Source organism: Monodon monoceros, unplaced genomic scaffold (assembly GCF_005190385.1).
Source record: "Monodon monoceros isolate NGI ecotype Baffin Bay Population unplaced genomic scaffold, NGI_Narwhal_1 Super_Scaffold_22, whole genome shotgun sequence".
Classification (NCBI taxonomy): domain Eukaryota; kingdom Metazoa; phylum Chordata; class Mammalia; order Artiodactyla; family Monodontidae; genus Monodon; species Monodon monoceros.
The window spans coordinates 50,562,080-50,577,140 of NW_021703779.1; positions in this window are offsets into that span (position 1 = coordinate 50,562,080).

Sequence of the window (15,061 nt, forward strand, 5' to 3'; positions counted from 1 at the left end):
GGGACTGACAGAGACCTTTACCTGTCAAAACCATTTTGTAAATACTGGAAGAGCTGTTTGATACTCACAGACACAAATGCAAGGCACAAATAAATGGATAGATATCCTGTATTATTGAGTTGGAAAAATTAATATTCTGAAACTGTCTATACTACTGAAAGTTATCTACAGATTCAATGTAATCCCTATTAAAATTCCAAGGGCATTTTTTCACAGAAGTAAGAAAAAACAACAAGTAATCTATAGATTCAGTGCAATCCCTATCAGAATCTCAACTTCTTTTTTTTTGCAGAGAAAAAACAGATCCTAAAATTCATATGGAATTGGAGCGGACTCAGAATAGTAAAAAATGTCTTGAAATTGAACAAAATATTTGGAGAACTCACACCTCCTAATTTCAAAACTTAACACAAAGCTACAGTAATCAAGAAGGTGTGGTAGTGTGGTACCAGCATAAGGATAGAAACATAAATCAATGGAATAGAATTGGGTGATAAGAAATAAGCCAATACATCTATGGCCAACTGATTTTCAAAAGGGGTGCCAAAAATCATTTAATGTGGAAATAAAAGTCTTTTCATTAATGGTGCTGGCACAACAGTATATCCACATGCAAAAGAATGAATTGGACTCCTACCTCACGCCATATACAAAAAATAGGTCAAAATGAATAAAATGCCTAAACACAAGAGTAAAATCTATAAAACTCTTTAAAGGAAACATTGTGAAAATCCATGTGACTTGGATTAGGGGACAGTTATTTAGATATGACACCAAAAAAAAAGCAATAAAAGAAAAATAGATAAATTTGACTTCATATGTTGTTCATTAAAAGGACACTATCAACAAAGTGAGAGAGTGGCATGGACATATATACACCACCAAATGTAAAACAGATAGCGAGTGGGAAGCAGCCACATAGCACAGGGAGACCAGCTCTGTGCTTTGTGACCAGCTCGAAGGGTGGGATAGGGAGGGTGGGAGGGAGAGAGATGTAAGAAGGAAGAGATATGGGGATATGTGTATATGTATAACTGATTCACTTTGTTATAAAGCAGAAACTAACACACCCTTGTAAAGCAATTATACTCCAATAAAGATGTTAAAAAAATAAAGAAAGTGAAAAGACAACTCCAGGAATAGGAGAAAATATTTTCCAAATATTTATCTGGTAAAGGTTTATTATCCAGAATATATAAACAACTCAACAATTCAACAATAAAAAGGAAAATAAACCAAGTAAAATCTGGGCAAATAATCTGATCAGATACCTCTCCAAAGAAGAGATAAAAATGGCCAATAAGCACATGAAAAGATTCTTCATATTATTAGCCATTAAGAAAATATAAATCAAATCCACAATGAGATACAACTTCACATTTATTTAAAAATACAGAAAATAACAAGTTTTGGCAAAGATGGAGAGAAATTGGAATGCTCAAGCATTGTAGGTAGGAATATAAGTGATGCTGCCACTGTGGAAAACAGTTTGGCAATTCCACAATAGTGAAACATGGAGTTACCATATGACCCAGCAATTCCACTCCCAGGTATATACCCAAGAGAATTTAAAACAAATGTTCACAGAAAACTTGTATATGAATGTTCATAGCAGCATTATTCATAATGCCCAAAAAGTGGAAATAATCTAAATGTCTATCAATTGTTAAATGGCTAAACAAAATGTTGTATATCTGTACAATGGAAAATTATTTAGCCATAAAAGGGAATGAAGTACTGTTACACAATACAACATGGATAAACGTTGAAAACATTATATTAAGTGAAAGAAGCCAGTCACAATAGGTCATGTATTGTATGATTTCTTTAATACTGAATGTCCAGAATAGGTAAATCCATAAAGACTGAAGGCAGGGTGTCAGCAGGGTGGGGGAGAGTGGGAAATTGGGACTAATTGCTTATAAGTATGGAATTCCTTTGGGGATGATGGAAATGTTCTGAATTAGTGCTGATGATTGCATAACTTAGTGAATATACTAAAAATCACTTAAGTGTATACTTTGAATGATGGATTTTATGTTATGAGAAGTATATCTCAATTCTTGAAATGTTCTATTAAAAATACATGATTGTGCCACTTTCTTTTAAAAATTCTCCTTACTCCTGAAGCTAAAAATAAAATCTCTTTAGCCTAGTATAGACCTATAGCCTGGTATTGGTCCTTCCCTATATGGTTCCAATCTCTGTTTCCAGGTTAATCTGCTACCACTCTTCAATAACTTAGAGCACACAATATTACACAACATTTCACACCGATGTGGTTGTGGACATGCCCTTTCCTAACAAGTGAATCTTATTCTTTACATCTCAGTGTCAGTAATTCCTCTTTGGGGAGCTTTTTCTCCATCGTCCTGATAAATTTAGTCATTTCTGCCTCTGCTTTCACATTGTTGTGTGTAGTGTTTGGCACATAGTAAGTGCACAATAAAGAGAGGAGTGATAAAGAAGAATGATACTGGTAAGGCTCAATACATAATAGATGAAATCAGACATCTACATAAATATGTTATCTAAAAGATATTTGGGAAATGCCTGAGTCCAAACAAGGGATGACTGGGATGTTTTCTCAGAACTTATATTTATCAGAAAAATATAATGATCTAATCAACTACATGTAACCTAACTGAAAAAGAAACTGTTGTCAAAAGTTAAATGTTCTGAACACACTCTAGGAAAAAAGAAAACCAAAGCACAATATTTTTTTAAAATGTTGGAAGACTCCTCAAATTATTCATTATTAAAATATGTGTGTGATTGTTAGGAATATTGCTATGAGAGACACAGGTGCACAAAGCCAATGTATCTTTATGACAATAACCATTAAGATGATTCAATCCAGTTATTCGCAAAAGCTGGTCTGCAGACAGACTTCATCTGAATCACCTAAAAAGTTTCTATAAAGATTCCTGTACTTCATCAATAAAGTTAATGATCCACTAATTTTGAGATGTAACCCAGGAATCTGAATTTTTAAAGCCCCCTCAGATAATTCTGTTGTATGTCCCTACTTCCTTGTTGACTCCAGGCATACTGAGTAGCCACCTGATAGTAATTTGACTTTCTATGTAAATTTTCTTACAAGGGGGAAAATGTGTTGACTAGCAGATTTAAGTGATTGGTCTGCTTGGCAGTTCTTATTTATTCACTCTAAATTGACAACTTTACTTTCTGGCTTATATATCAATCTACTTTGGGCTGGTTATCACAAACCAAAATCCCTGAGACTGATCATCTTAAATTCACTGACAAATTAGTTTCTAGCCATGCAATGTCTACAACCAGACCACTGAATCATGGTACCCACATCAAAATTTTGTTTCTATATGAGGAGACCTTACCTGAGATCTCTCTTTTTAAATTCAAACACGTAGCACCATGGTTGCCTATGTGAAAGAAGAAAACACTCACCTCTATGTTTGAAATTCTTTGAGACTCTAAAATAAAAGACCCTTATAAACATTATTTTAGATTACCTCAAGGTAGGTACTGAATCACTAGGAACAGCTTTCATTTTTCACTGGAAAAAACTTTGTCATTCTTTGATTATAATAGTCTTTATTTCAATCAGGGAAAAACAGTCAGTTGTCCTGTTGTTTCTACAGTATAATGTGGAATCACAGAAAAAAATTGAAAAACACAACCCCAAACTGTCAGTATTTTAAAGATACCATTCAACTAAAATTGCACTTAAGAAATCTTTAAGGCATTTAATTAGAAATTCTATGCTCAGAAAATTAAAACCATATAATAGAATTTTAATTTATTTTAATGGCGTTTTTGAAGGTAATTTTGTATCAGCCTCAAAATATTATTCTGAAGTTTCAAGACTGTCACATAGAAGCTGTCATTTGTGTAATTTTTAACATGGTACCATTTTGTTGAAGGAACAAAGGAAGTCTCTACTGCTTCAGGTAAAATGAAAATGACCAATATATGACTGATTTCCCCATGGATTCCAAAATGTTTACACTTGTTATTTACTTTTCAAGTTTTTATTTCGAATTTTATTTATTTTTTTATACAACAGGTTATTATTAGTCACCCAATTTATACACACCAGTGTATACATGTCAATCCAATCTCCCAATTCATCACACCACCACCTCCACCCCACTGCTGCTTTTCCCCCTTAGTGTCCATACATTTGTTCTCTACATCTGTGTCTCAATTTCTGCCCTGCAAACATGTTCATCTGTACTATTTTTCTAGATTCCACATATATGCGTTAATATACGATATTTGTTTTTCTCATTCTGACTTACTTCATTCTGTATGACAGTCTCTAGATCCATCCACATCTCAGCAAATGACCCAATTTTGTTCCTTTTCATGACTAATATTCCATTGCGTATATGTACCACATCTTCTTTATCCATTCGTCTGTTTATGGGCATTTAGGTTGCTTCCATGACCTGGCTATCGTAAATAGTGCTGCAATGAACATTGGGGTGCATGTGTCTTTTTGAAAAATGGTTTTCTCTGGGTATATGTCCAGTAGTGGGATTGATGGATTATATGGTAATTCTATTTTTAAGGAACCTCCATACTGTTCTCCATAGTGGCTCTATCAATTTACATTCCCACCAACAGTGCAAGAGCGTTCCCATTTATCCACACCCTCTCCAGCATTTCTTGTTTGTAGATGTTCTGATGATGCCCATTCTAACTGGTATGAGGTGATACCTCACTGTAGTTTTGATTTGTATTTCTCTAATAATTAGTGATGCTGAGCAGCTTTTCATGTGCTTCTTGGCCATCTGTATGTCTTCTTGGAGAAATGTCTATTTAGGTCTTCTGCCCATTTTTAGATTGGGTTGTTTGTTTTCTAAAATATTGAGCTGCATGAGCTGTTTATATATTTTGGAGATTAATCCTTTGTCTGTTGATTCGTTAGTAAATATTTTCTCCCATTCTGAGGGTTGTCTTTTCGTCTTGTTAATGGTTCCCTTTGCTGTACAAGAGCTTTTAAGTGTCATTAGGTCCCATTTGTTTATTTTCATTTTTATTTCCATTACTCTAGGAGGTGGGTCAAAAAAGAACTTGCTGTGATTTATGTCAAAGAGTGTTCTTCCTATGTTTTCCTCTAAGAGTTTTATAGTGTCTGGTCTTACATTTAGGTCTCTAATCCATTTTGAGTTTATTTTTGTGTATGGTGTTAGGGAGTGTTCTAATTTCATTTTTTACATGTAGCTGTTGAGTTTTCCCAGCATCATTTATTGAAAAGACTGTATTTTCCCCCATTATATATCCTTGCCTCATTTGTCATAGATTAGTTGGCCATAGGTGCGTGGCTTTACCTCTGGGCTTTCTATGTTGTGCCATTGATCTATATTTCTGTTTTCGTGCCAGTGCCATATTATCTTGATTACTGTAGCTTTGTAGCATAGTCTGAAGTCAGGGAGTCTGATTCTTCCAGCTCCATTTTCTTCCCTCAAGACTGCTTTGGCTATTGGGGCTGTTTATGTCTCCATACAGATTTTAAGATTTTTTTGTTCTAGTTCCATAAAATATGCCATTTGTAACTTGATAGGGATTGCATTTAATCTGTAGATTGCTTTGGGTAGTATAGTCATTTTCAGAATATTGATTCTTCCAGTCCAAAACGTGGTATATCTTTCCATCTGTTGGTATCATCTTTAATTTCTTTCATCAGTGTCTTATAGTTTTATGCATACAGGACTTTTGTCTCCCTAGGTAGGGTTATTCCTAGGTATTTTATTATTTTTCTTGCAATGGTAAATGGGAGTGTCTCCTTAATTTCTCTTTCAGATTTTTCATCATTAGTGTATAGGAATGCAAGAGATTTCGGTGCATTAATTTTGTATCCTACAACTTTACCAAATTCATTGATTAGCTCTAGTAGTTTTCTGGTGGCATCTTTAGGATTCTCTATATATAGTGTCATGTAATCTGCAAAAAGTGACAGTTTTACTTCTTCTTTTCCAATTTGTATTCCTTTTATTTCTTTTTCTTCTCTGATTGTGAGCTGTGGCTAGGACTTCCAAAACTATGTTGAATAGTAGTGGTGAGAGTGGACATCCTTGTCTTGCTCCTGATCTTAGAGGAAATGTTTTTAGTTTTTCACCATTGAGAGTGATGTTTGTTGTGGGTTTGTTGCATATGGCCTTTATTATGTTGAGGTAGTTCCCTCTATGCCCACTTTCTTGAGACATTTTTTCATAAATTGGTGTTGAATTTTGCCAAAAGCTTTCTCTGCATCTATTGAGAGGATCATATGGGTTTTTTTTTATCAGTTTGTTAATATGGTGTATCACATTGATTGATTTGCATATACTGAAGAATCCTTGCATCCCTGGGATAAATCCTACTTGATCATGGCGTATGATCCTTTTAATGTGTTGTTGGATTCTGTTTGCTAGTATTTTGTTGAGGAGTTTTGCATCTATATTCATCAGTGATATTGGTCTGTAATTTTCTCTATTTGTAGTAACTTTGTGTGGTATTGGTATCATGGTGATGGTGGCCTCATAGAATGAGTTTGGGAGTGTTCCTTCTTCTGCAATTTTTTGGAAGAGTTTGAGAAGGATGGGTGGTAGCTCTTCTCTAAATGTTTGATCAAATTCACCTGTGCAGCAATGTGGTCTTGGACTTTTGTTTGTTGGAAGACATTTAATCACAGCTTCAATTTCATTACTTGTGATTGGTCTGTTCATATTTTCTATTTCTTCCTGGGTCAGTCTCGTAAGGTTATACCTTTCTAAGAATTTGTCAATTTCTTCTGGGTTGTCCATTTTATTGGCATGGAGTTGCTTGTAGTAGTCTCTTATGATGCTTTGTATTTCTGCGGTGTCTGTTGTAACTTCTGCTTTTTCATTTCTAACTTTATTGATTTGAGTCCTCTTCCTCTTTTTCTTGATGATTCTGGGTAATGCTTTATCAATTTGTTTATCTTCTCAGAGAACAAGATTTTAGTTTTATTGATCTTTCTACTGTTTTCTTTGTTTCTATTTCATTTATTTCTGCTCTGATTTTTATGATTTCTTTCCTTCTTCTAAGTTTGGGTTTTCTTTTTCTTCTTTCTCTAGTTCATTTAGGTGTGAGTTTAGATTGTTTATTTGAGATTTTTATTGTTTCTTGAGGTAGGCTTGTATAGCTATAAACTTCCCTCTTAGAACTGCTTTTGCTGCATCCCATAGGTTTTGGACCGTCGTGCTTTCATTGACATTTGTCTCTAGGTATTTCTTGATTTCCTCTTTCATTTCTTCAGTGATCTCTTGGTTATTTAGTAACATATTGTTTAGCCTCGATGTACTTCAGTTTTTTACGTTTTTTTCCCTGTAATTGACTTCTAATCTCATAGCATTGTGGTCAGAAAAGATGCTTGATATGACTTCTATTTTCTTAAATTTACTGAGGCTTGATTTGTGCCCCAAGATATGATCTATCCTGGAGAATGTTCCATGCGCACTTGAGAAGAAAGTGTAATCTGCTGTTTTTGGATGGAGTGTCCTATAAATATCAATTAAATATATCTGGTCTATTGTGTCATTTAAAGTTTCTGTTTGCTTATTAATTTTCTGTTTGGATTATCTGTCCATTGGTGTAAGTGCGGTGTTAAAGTCCCCCACTATTATTCTGTTACTGTTGATTTGCTGTTTTATAGCTGTTAGCTGTTGCCTTATGTATTGAGGTGCTCCTATGTTGGGTGCATATATATTTATAATTGTTATACCTTGTTCTTAGATTGAGCCCTTGATCATTATGTAGTCTCTTTCCTTGTCTATTGTAACGTTCTTTATTTTAAAGTGTATTTTATCTGATATGAGTATTGCTACTCCAGCTTTCTTTTGATTTCCATTTGCATGGAATACCTTTTTCCATCCCCTCACTTTCAGTCTGTATGTGTTCCTAGGTCTGAAGTGGGTCTCTTGTAGACAGCATATAGATGGATCTTGTTTTTTTATCCATCCAGTGAGCCTGTGTCTTTCGATTGGAGCATTTAATCCATTCATGTTTAAGGTAATTATAGATATGTACGTTCTTATGACCATTTTAAAAATTGTTTTGGGTTTGTTTTTGTAGGTCCTTTTCTTCTCTTGTGCTTCCCACTTGGAGAAGGTCCTTTAACATTTGTTGTAGAGCTGGTTTGGTGGTGAATTCTCTTAGCTTTTGCTTGTCTGTAAAGCTTTTGATTTCTCCATCAAATCCGAATGAGATCCTTGCTGTGTAGAGTAATCTTGGTTGTAGGTTCTTCCCTTTCATCACTTTAAGTATATAATGCCACTCCCTTCTGGCTTGTAGAGTTTCTGCTGAGAAATGAGCTGTTAACCTTATGGGAGTTCCCTTGTTTGTTATTTGTCATTTTTCCCTTGCTGCTTTCAATAATTTTTCTTTGTCTTTAATTTTTACCAATTTGATTACTACGTGTCTTGGGGTGTTTCTCCTTGGGTTTATCCTGTATGGGACTCTCTGCACGTCTTGGACATGGGTTGCTATTTCCTTTCCCATGTTAGGGAAGTTTTCGACTATAATCTCTTCAAATATTTTCTTGGGTCCTTTCTCTCTCTCTTCTTCTTCTGAGACCTCTAAAATGCAAATGTTGTTGTGTTTAATGTTGCTCCAGAGGTCTCTTAGGCTGTCTTCATTTCCTTTCACTCTTTCTTCTTTATTCTGTTCCGCATCAGTGAATTCCACCATTCTGTCTTCCAGGTCATTTACCCGTTCTTCTGCCTCAGTTATTCTGGTACTGATTCCTTCCAGTTTATTTTTCATTTCAGTTATTGTATTCTTCATCTCTGTTTCTTTGTTCTTTAGTTCTTTTAGCTCTTTGTTAAACATTTCTTGCATCTTCTCGATGTTTGCCTCCATTCTTTTTCCAAGGTCCTGGAACATCTTCACTATCATTATTCTGAATTATTTTTCTGGATGTTTGCCTATCTCCACTTCATTTACTTGTTTTTCTGGGGTTTTATCTTGTTCCTTCATCTGGTACATAGCCCTCTGCCTTTTCTTCTTTTCTATCATTTTGTGAATGTGGTTGTTGTTCCACAGGCTCTGGGATTGTAGTTCTTCTTGCTTCTGTTGTCTGCCCTCTTGTGGGTGAGGCTATCTAAGGGGCTTGTGCACATTTCCTGATGGGAGGGACAGGTGGTGGATAGAGCTGGCTGTTGCTCTGGTGGGCAGAGCTCAGTAAAACTTTAATCCACTTGTCTGCTGATGGGTGGGGCTGAGTTCCCTCCCTGTTGGTTGCTTGGCCTGAGGCAACTGAACACTGGAGCCTACCCGGGCTCTTTGGTGGGGCTAATGGCAAACTCCCGTAGGGTTCACGCCAAGAAGTACTTCCAGGAGCCTCTGCTGTCAGTGTCCTTGTCCTCACGTTGAGACACAGCCACCCTCTGCCTTTGCACGAGACCCTCCAACACTAGCTGGTAGGTCTGGTTCAGTCTCCCATGGTGTCAGTGCTCCCTCCCCTGGGTCCCAATTCACTCACTACTTTGTGTGTGTCCTCCAAAAGTGGAGTCTCTCTTTCCCGCAGTCCTGTTGAAGTCCTGCAATCAAATCCCACTAGCCTTCAAAGTCTGATTCTCTAGGAATTCCTCCTCCTTTTGCCAGACCCTCAGGTCCGGAAACCTGACGTGGGGCTCAGAACCTTCACTCCAGTGGGTGGACTTTTGTGGTATAAGTGTTCTCTAGATTGTGAGTCACCCACCCAGCAGTTATGGGATTTGATTTTATTGTGAATGTGCCCCTCCTACCGTCTCATTGTGGCTTCTCCTTTGTCTTTGGATGTGGGGCATCTTTTTTGGTGAGTTCCAGTGTCTTCCTGTCGATGACTGTTCAGCAGTTAGTTGTGATTCTGGTGTTCTAGCAAGAGACAGTGAGAGCACGTCCTTCTACTCCACCATCTTGAACCAATCCTCCAACTGTTTATACATATGATGTTAGAGCCTTGCAACGGAAATCTACTAGAAACCATTTATCACCACCAGTAATCTTCTTTGCTCTGAAGTCTACTTTATAAAATATTAGAATAGCTACTTGTGCTTTCTACAATGTTAACAATAGCAAGGTATATAATTTTATCTTTTAAAATTTTCAACCTACAAATGTCATCATGTTTGGAGTGAACACAGCAGAGAGCAGTTTTTCCAACCTGTTCTCTGAACCACTAAGGGATGAACGGTTCTTTTCTATTACTGTTGGTGCTGTCTATAGGGGTGGAAAGTACTTCTGTGGGTCTCTGATTGCCTCTAGGTGGGGGTTGGGAAACCCAAACCTTCAGGATGGAGAAGTTTTCCCTGGGTCCACTCTCCAGACTGTTCAGTGCCATAACCTCCAAATTGATCTTACCATTGGCACCCAGAGAAGAAACTACCTAGCTGGGCTGCCCTCTGCCATTGAGTAGAGGATCATGAGATACCAGTACTCAACTACCTTTAGCTGCTGAGTAGAAAGCCTGGGGATGCTTGGCCTGAGGTAACTTTGGCCACTGGGTGGGGGGTTCTCCACCCATGTGCTTAGCATCTCCTAACCCCAACCCAGTGACACCACCTGGCCCAGGAAGCATATTCCACCCACATGGGTGGCACAGGAGGGATCAAATGAGACTCCAACTGGCACTGGGTGATCCAGGGAAGAGTTTTCCACCCCCACAGGCCTGGTGCGTCTCACCAACCACCTCGTGGCACAAGGCCTAGGGACCAAATTCCTGTCCTTTAGGCAGTACCAGTGGCACCAGATGAACAAAACGGACCAGAATGGCACTCGCTGTGAAAATTAATAATCATTGGAATCACAGCCGACAAAAGCAGGCCGGGATCTGCACCACAAACCTAAACAAAGCAACTGCCTGCTAATATATAAGATGTAAATAGGATCCAGACTCTCCTAAAATAATGTTAAAACTATCCAGGATACAATAAAAAAAAATCACTGATCATACCAAGATCAACACAACTTGAATGAGAAAAGGTGTTCAGCAGACATCAACACCAAGATAAGTCAGATTTAGTAATTACAGTTTTTAAACAAATAAAAAAGAGAAAATATCAGAGAATAACTGTATATATATGTGTGTGTGTATATGTATACATACCATGTAGAACTTATAGAATGGAAGAATACAATAACTTAACAATAACTGAAGTAAAAAATGTGTTGAGTGGGCTCAATAGCAAAATTAATATAACAGAGTAATTAATCAATGAACTCGAAGACAGAACAATAACAATTACTCAATTTGAACAACAGAAATAAAACAGACTAAAAAAAAAGAGAGAGAACAGAATCTCAGAGATCTGTGAGACAATAACAAGAGATCTAACATTTGTATCACCAGAGTCCCTGAAGAAGAAGAAAAAGAGTTGATCTGAAAATTATTTGAACAATCACGGAAAAATTTCCAAATTTAGTGAGAGATTAATAAAGCTGAAAAAAATAGGATAAGCCCAAAGAAATCCATACATATCATAATTAAATTTCTGAAAAGCAAGACAAAGAAAAAACTTGAAAGCAGCCAGAGAGTAATGATCATTATTTATAGAGGAATGTATTTCAAAAAATAGTGGATGTTTCATCTGAAACTATGAATACCAGAAGGAAATTGTACAGCATTTTTAAAGTGTTGAAAGTAACGAATTGTCAACTACGAATTATAAATTTGGCAAAACTGTCATTCAGGAATTGAGAAAATAAAGACATTTTCAGATAAAGGAAAATAGTAGGAATCTGTTGCTTAGAACACTACTCTTAAAGGTGAGTAAAGGAAGTTTTCCAGATAGAAAGGAAATTATAACAAGATTTAAAACTTCAGAAAGGAAGAAATAACACCACAGTGGCTAAAAATTGGAATAAATATAAAAGATTATTCCTTCTCCTCATGAATTTCTGAAGTCATATTTAATGTTTGAAAATACAGAGGTTGGTAAAGAATGGTCATAAAAATATGATGCATTATATTCTTTCTACAAGAAACTGGTTTCAAACACAATAACACAGGTAGTTGAAAGTAAAAGGGTATAAAAACATATACCATGAAAATATTATTTTTTAAAAAGCAGGAGTGGCTATACTAATATCAGATATCATAGACTTCAAATCAAAGAGCACTACTGGGGATAAAGGTACATTATAAAACCATTATATTATATAAAATGACCAATCCACAAAAAAGACATAGGTTCCTAAATGTATAAGCACATTGCTTCAAAATACATGAAGCAAAACTGAGATGAAAGGAGAAACAGATGAATCTACAATTATAGCTAAGGACTTCAACACCCCACTCTAGGAAACTGATAGAACTACTAGACAGAATGTCAGCAAAGATATATAAGAATCAATCCCATCAACCAACAAGGTTTAATTGACATTTATAGAACACTCTACCTAACAACAGAAAACATGTGCATTCTTTACAAGCATCCATGGAACATAACAAGATAGACCATATAGCCATAAAAGAAACTTAAATAAATTTAAAAGAATTGAAACCATACAGTTTGTTCCTTGACCATAATGAAATCAAACCAGAAATAAATAACAGAAAGATAATAGGAAAATCTCAAAACAATTGAAAACTAAACCAGACACTTCTCAGTGATCTATGGGCCAAGGAGAAAATCTCAAGGAAAATAAAAATAACGTTAAAAATACACTGAACTGAGTAAATATGAAAATAGAACATAGCAAAATTTGTGGGACACAGCTAACGCAGTACTGAGTCATAAATTTATGCACCAAATGCATATATTAAAGGCAAAGAAAAGAATGATTTAAAAATGTATGTGTGTATGCTCACCAAGACATTACAGAAAAAATATCTTTCCTTAATCACTTATCATATTTTGCTACAGGAACTTTAAATAATTTTCTGAGACAATCTATCACAAATTCAATAACATTTCTCAATACTCTGTAATGACCTATATGGGAAAAGAATCTAAAAAAGAGTGGATATAATGTGTATGGCTGATTCATTTTGTTGTGCAGTAGTGGCAAACACAACATTGTAAAACAACCATACTCCAATAAAAATTAATTTAAAAAAAGAGCGGATATATGTATATGTATAAATGATTCACTTTCCTGTACAGCAGAAACTAAAGCAATATTTTAAGTCAATTATACCCCAATAAAAATTTTAAAAAACAAAATAAGTAAAAAGTCAAGCTCATACTATATTTACTGGTAAACTGATTCTAATATAATACACATAATCCTATTATGATTACCTCTGCTAACTTCCACTCTCATGAAAATACGCTTCATTTGCTTTATTCTTTAACAGATTCATCAGACAGATATGGATGAAACACTTCTTTTTAGAGTTTATTCACATTTATATGAATGACATGCAGAATAGATGATTACGAAAACAAATAGAAAATTATTTTTTATACAAAACTCTGCTGTCTGAATTTTTTCAATAACTAGTAGTTTCACACACCTAGAGTACGTTTGATGATGTTCATAGCTATGACCTTGTGGAATACTATAGACAGTCAAGCAAACACTAAAAGTTAAATTCAGAATTGTTTGAGTATTATTTATATGTTATCATATACAATTCTAATAAATGAAATGACACATATATGATTTGTCATTACAGAACTTGAATCAAAAAAGCTGAGTTTTACCTTTTCTATTGATTTATAATCCTGCTTAGAACCTAACTGTGTGTGAGTGTGTATCACAACACGTGTAAAATCAGCTAGAAATTGAATGGTACCTATTAAATTTATAGTTATCTATAGTGGCTCAGTTTCTTGGTCTAGAGCAAATAGAAACTTACCAATTATGACTAGGATATTACTACATTTAAATGTAGAAAGATTTACTTCTTAAACAATTACTTTTTTGGTTTGTAATTTTAAAAACAGGCCAAGACCAGTAAGATTGTATCAAAGAGAAAGAGATACTTGTGGAACTGGTCTCATAGCAACAAGTACAGCTACAGTTTAAAAACCCACAGAAAGAAATATGGTTCTGCACAGTTTACAAGTAGCTTTGTGTTCTACAACACAATTCATTTTCCTAATTACGAGTTTTGTTTTGTCTGCTCAGAACATGCATTTTTAATGTTAAAATGCTACCTATTTTCTGGAATCAAGTTTCTTTAAAAAAACATCATTTTTTCTATTTTCTCCCTATTAAGGTACTGGACTTATTCACTAGCTGGGAGATCTTCCCTTCCACTTTAGTTTCATATTCTTGTAACCTTTCAGAACTAGCAGGGGACTTAAGATAATCTAGTTACCATGTTATTTTCCAAAGGAAACTGAGTGACTTGGCTAAAGGCTACATAGCTATTTATGGTAGAGCTTAATTCAAAGCTCTTTTCAGTAGATGGTTCTTCTAATTTTAATTCTTTCTTGCCTTTACTTATCTATAAAAAATTCTATTTCATCATATTTTCTGATATTTATCTCTTCGTTTTCTCCTAAAAATGAGAGTAGTGCACACTTTAGTCTCAAGTACTATTTAGAGGAGAGGATTATTTGATTCTAGACCCTTCCAATTATTTAAACTAAACCCCTGAATCAAGAAGGGTAATTTACCAGAATATCTCTAGTTCCAAGTAAAAATTGATGCCTACAAGTTCCTAAAACATCAATATTAAATGTACGGAGGGGTTGTACAAACTGACACAAAGAAATCTGGTGTTTTCAGAGCCAGCTAATATTTTCCCAAAATGGTTTTTCTGACTATATATACTTATTCTGCTTACTTACCAATTCATATCTCCAGTCTACACAATTCTCCTTAGCTTGATACATCCATATATTTACTTAACACCTACAGATTCTTTGAACTCAACATTTCTAACAACATTCACCAAAACTTGTTCCTTCACCTGTATTTCTCTATCTTGGTTAATGGCATGACTGCCCATCTAGTGGGTAGCGAGAAACTAGAACTGAGTCATCCCTGACTCTTCTCCTTCAAACTTCACATCTAACTGGTTTCTAAAGCCTATTGACTCTAATTCTCTAACAGCTTTTTTTGTCTTTTTTTTTAACATCTTTATTGGAGTATAATTGCTTTACAGTGGTGTGTTAGTTTCTGCTTTATAACAAAG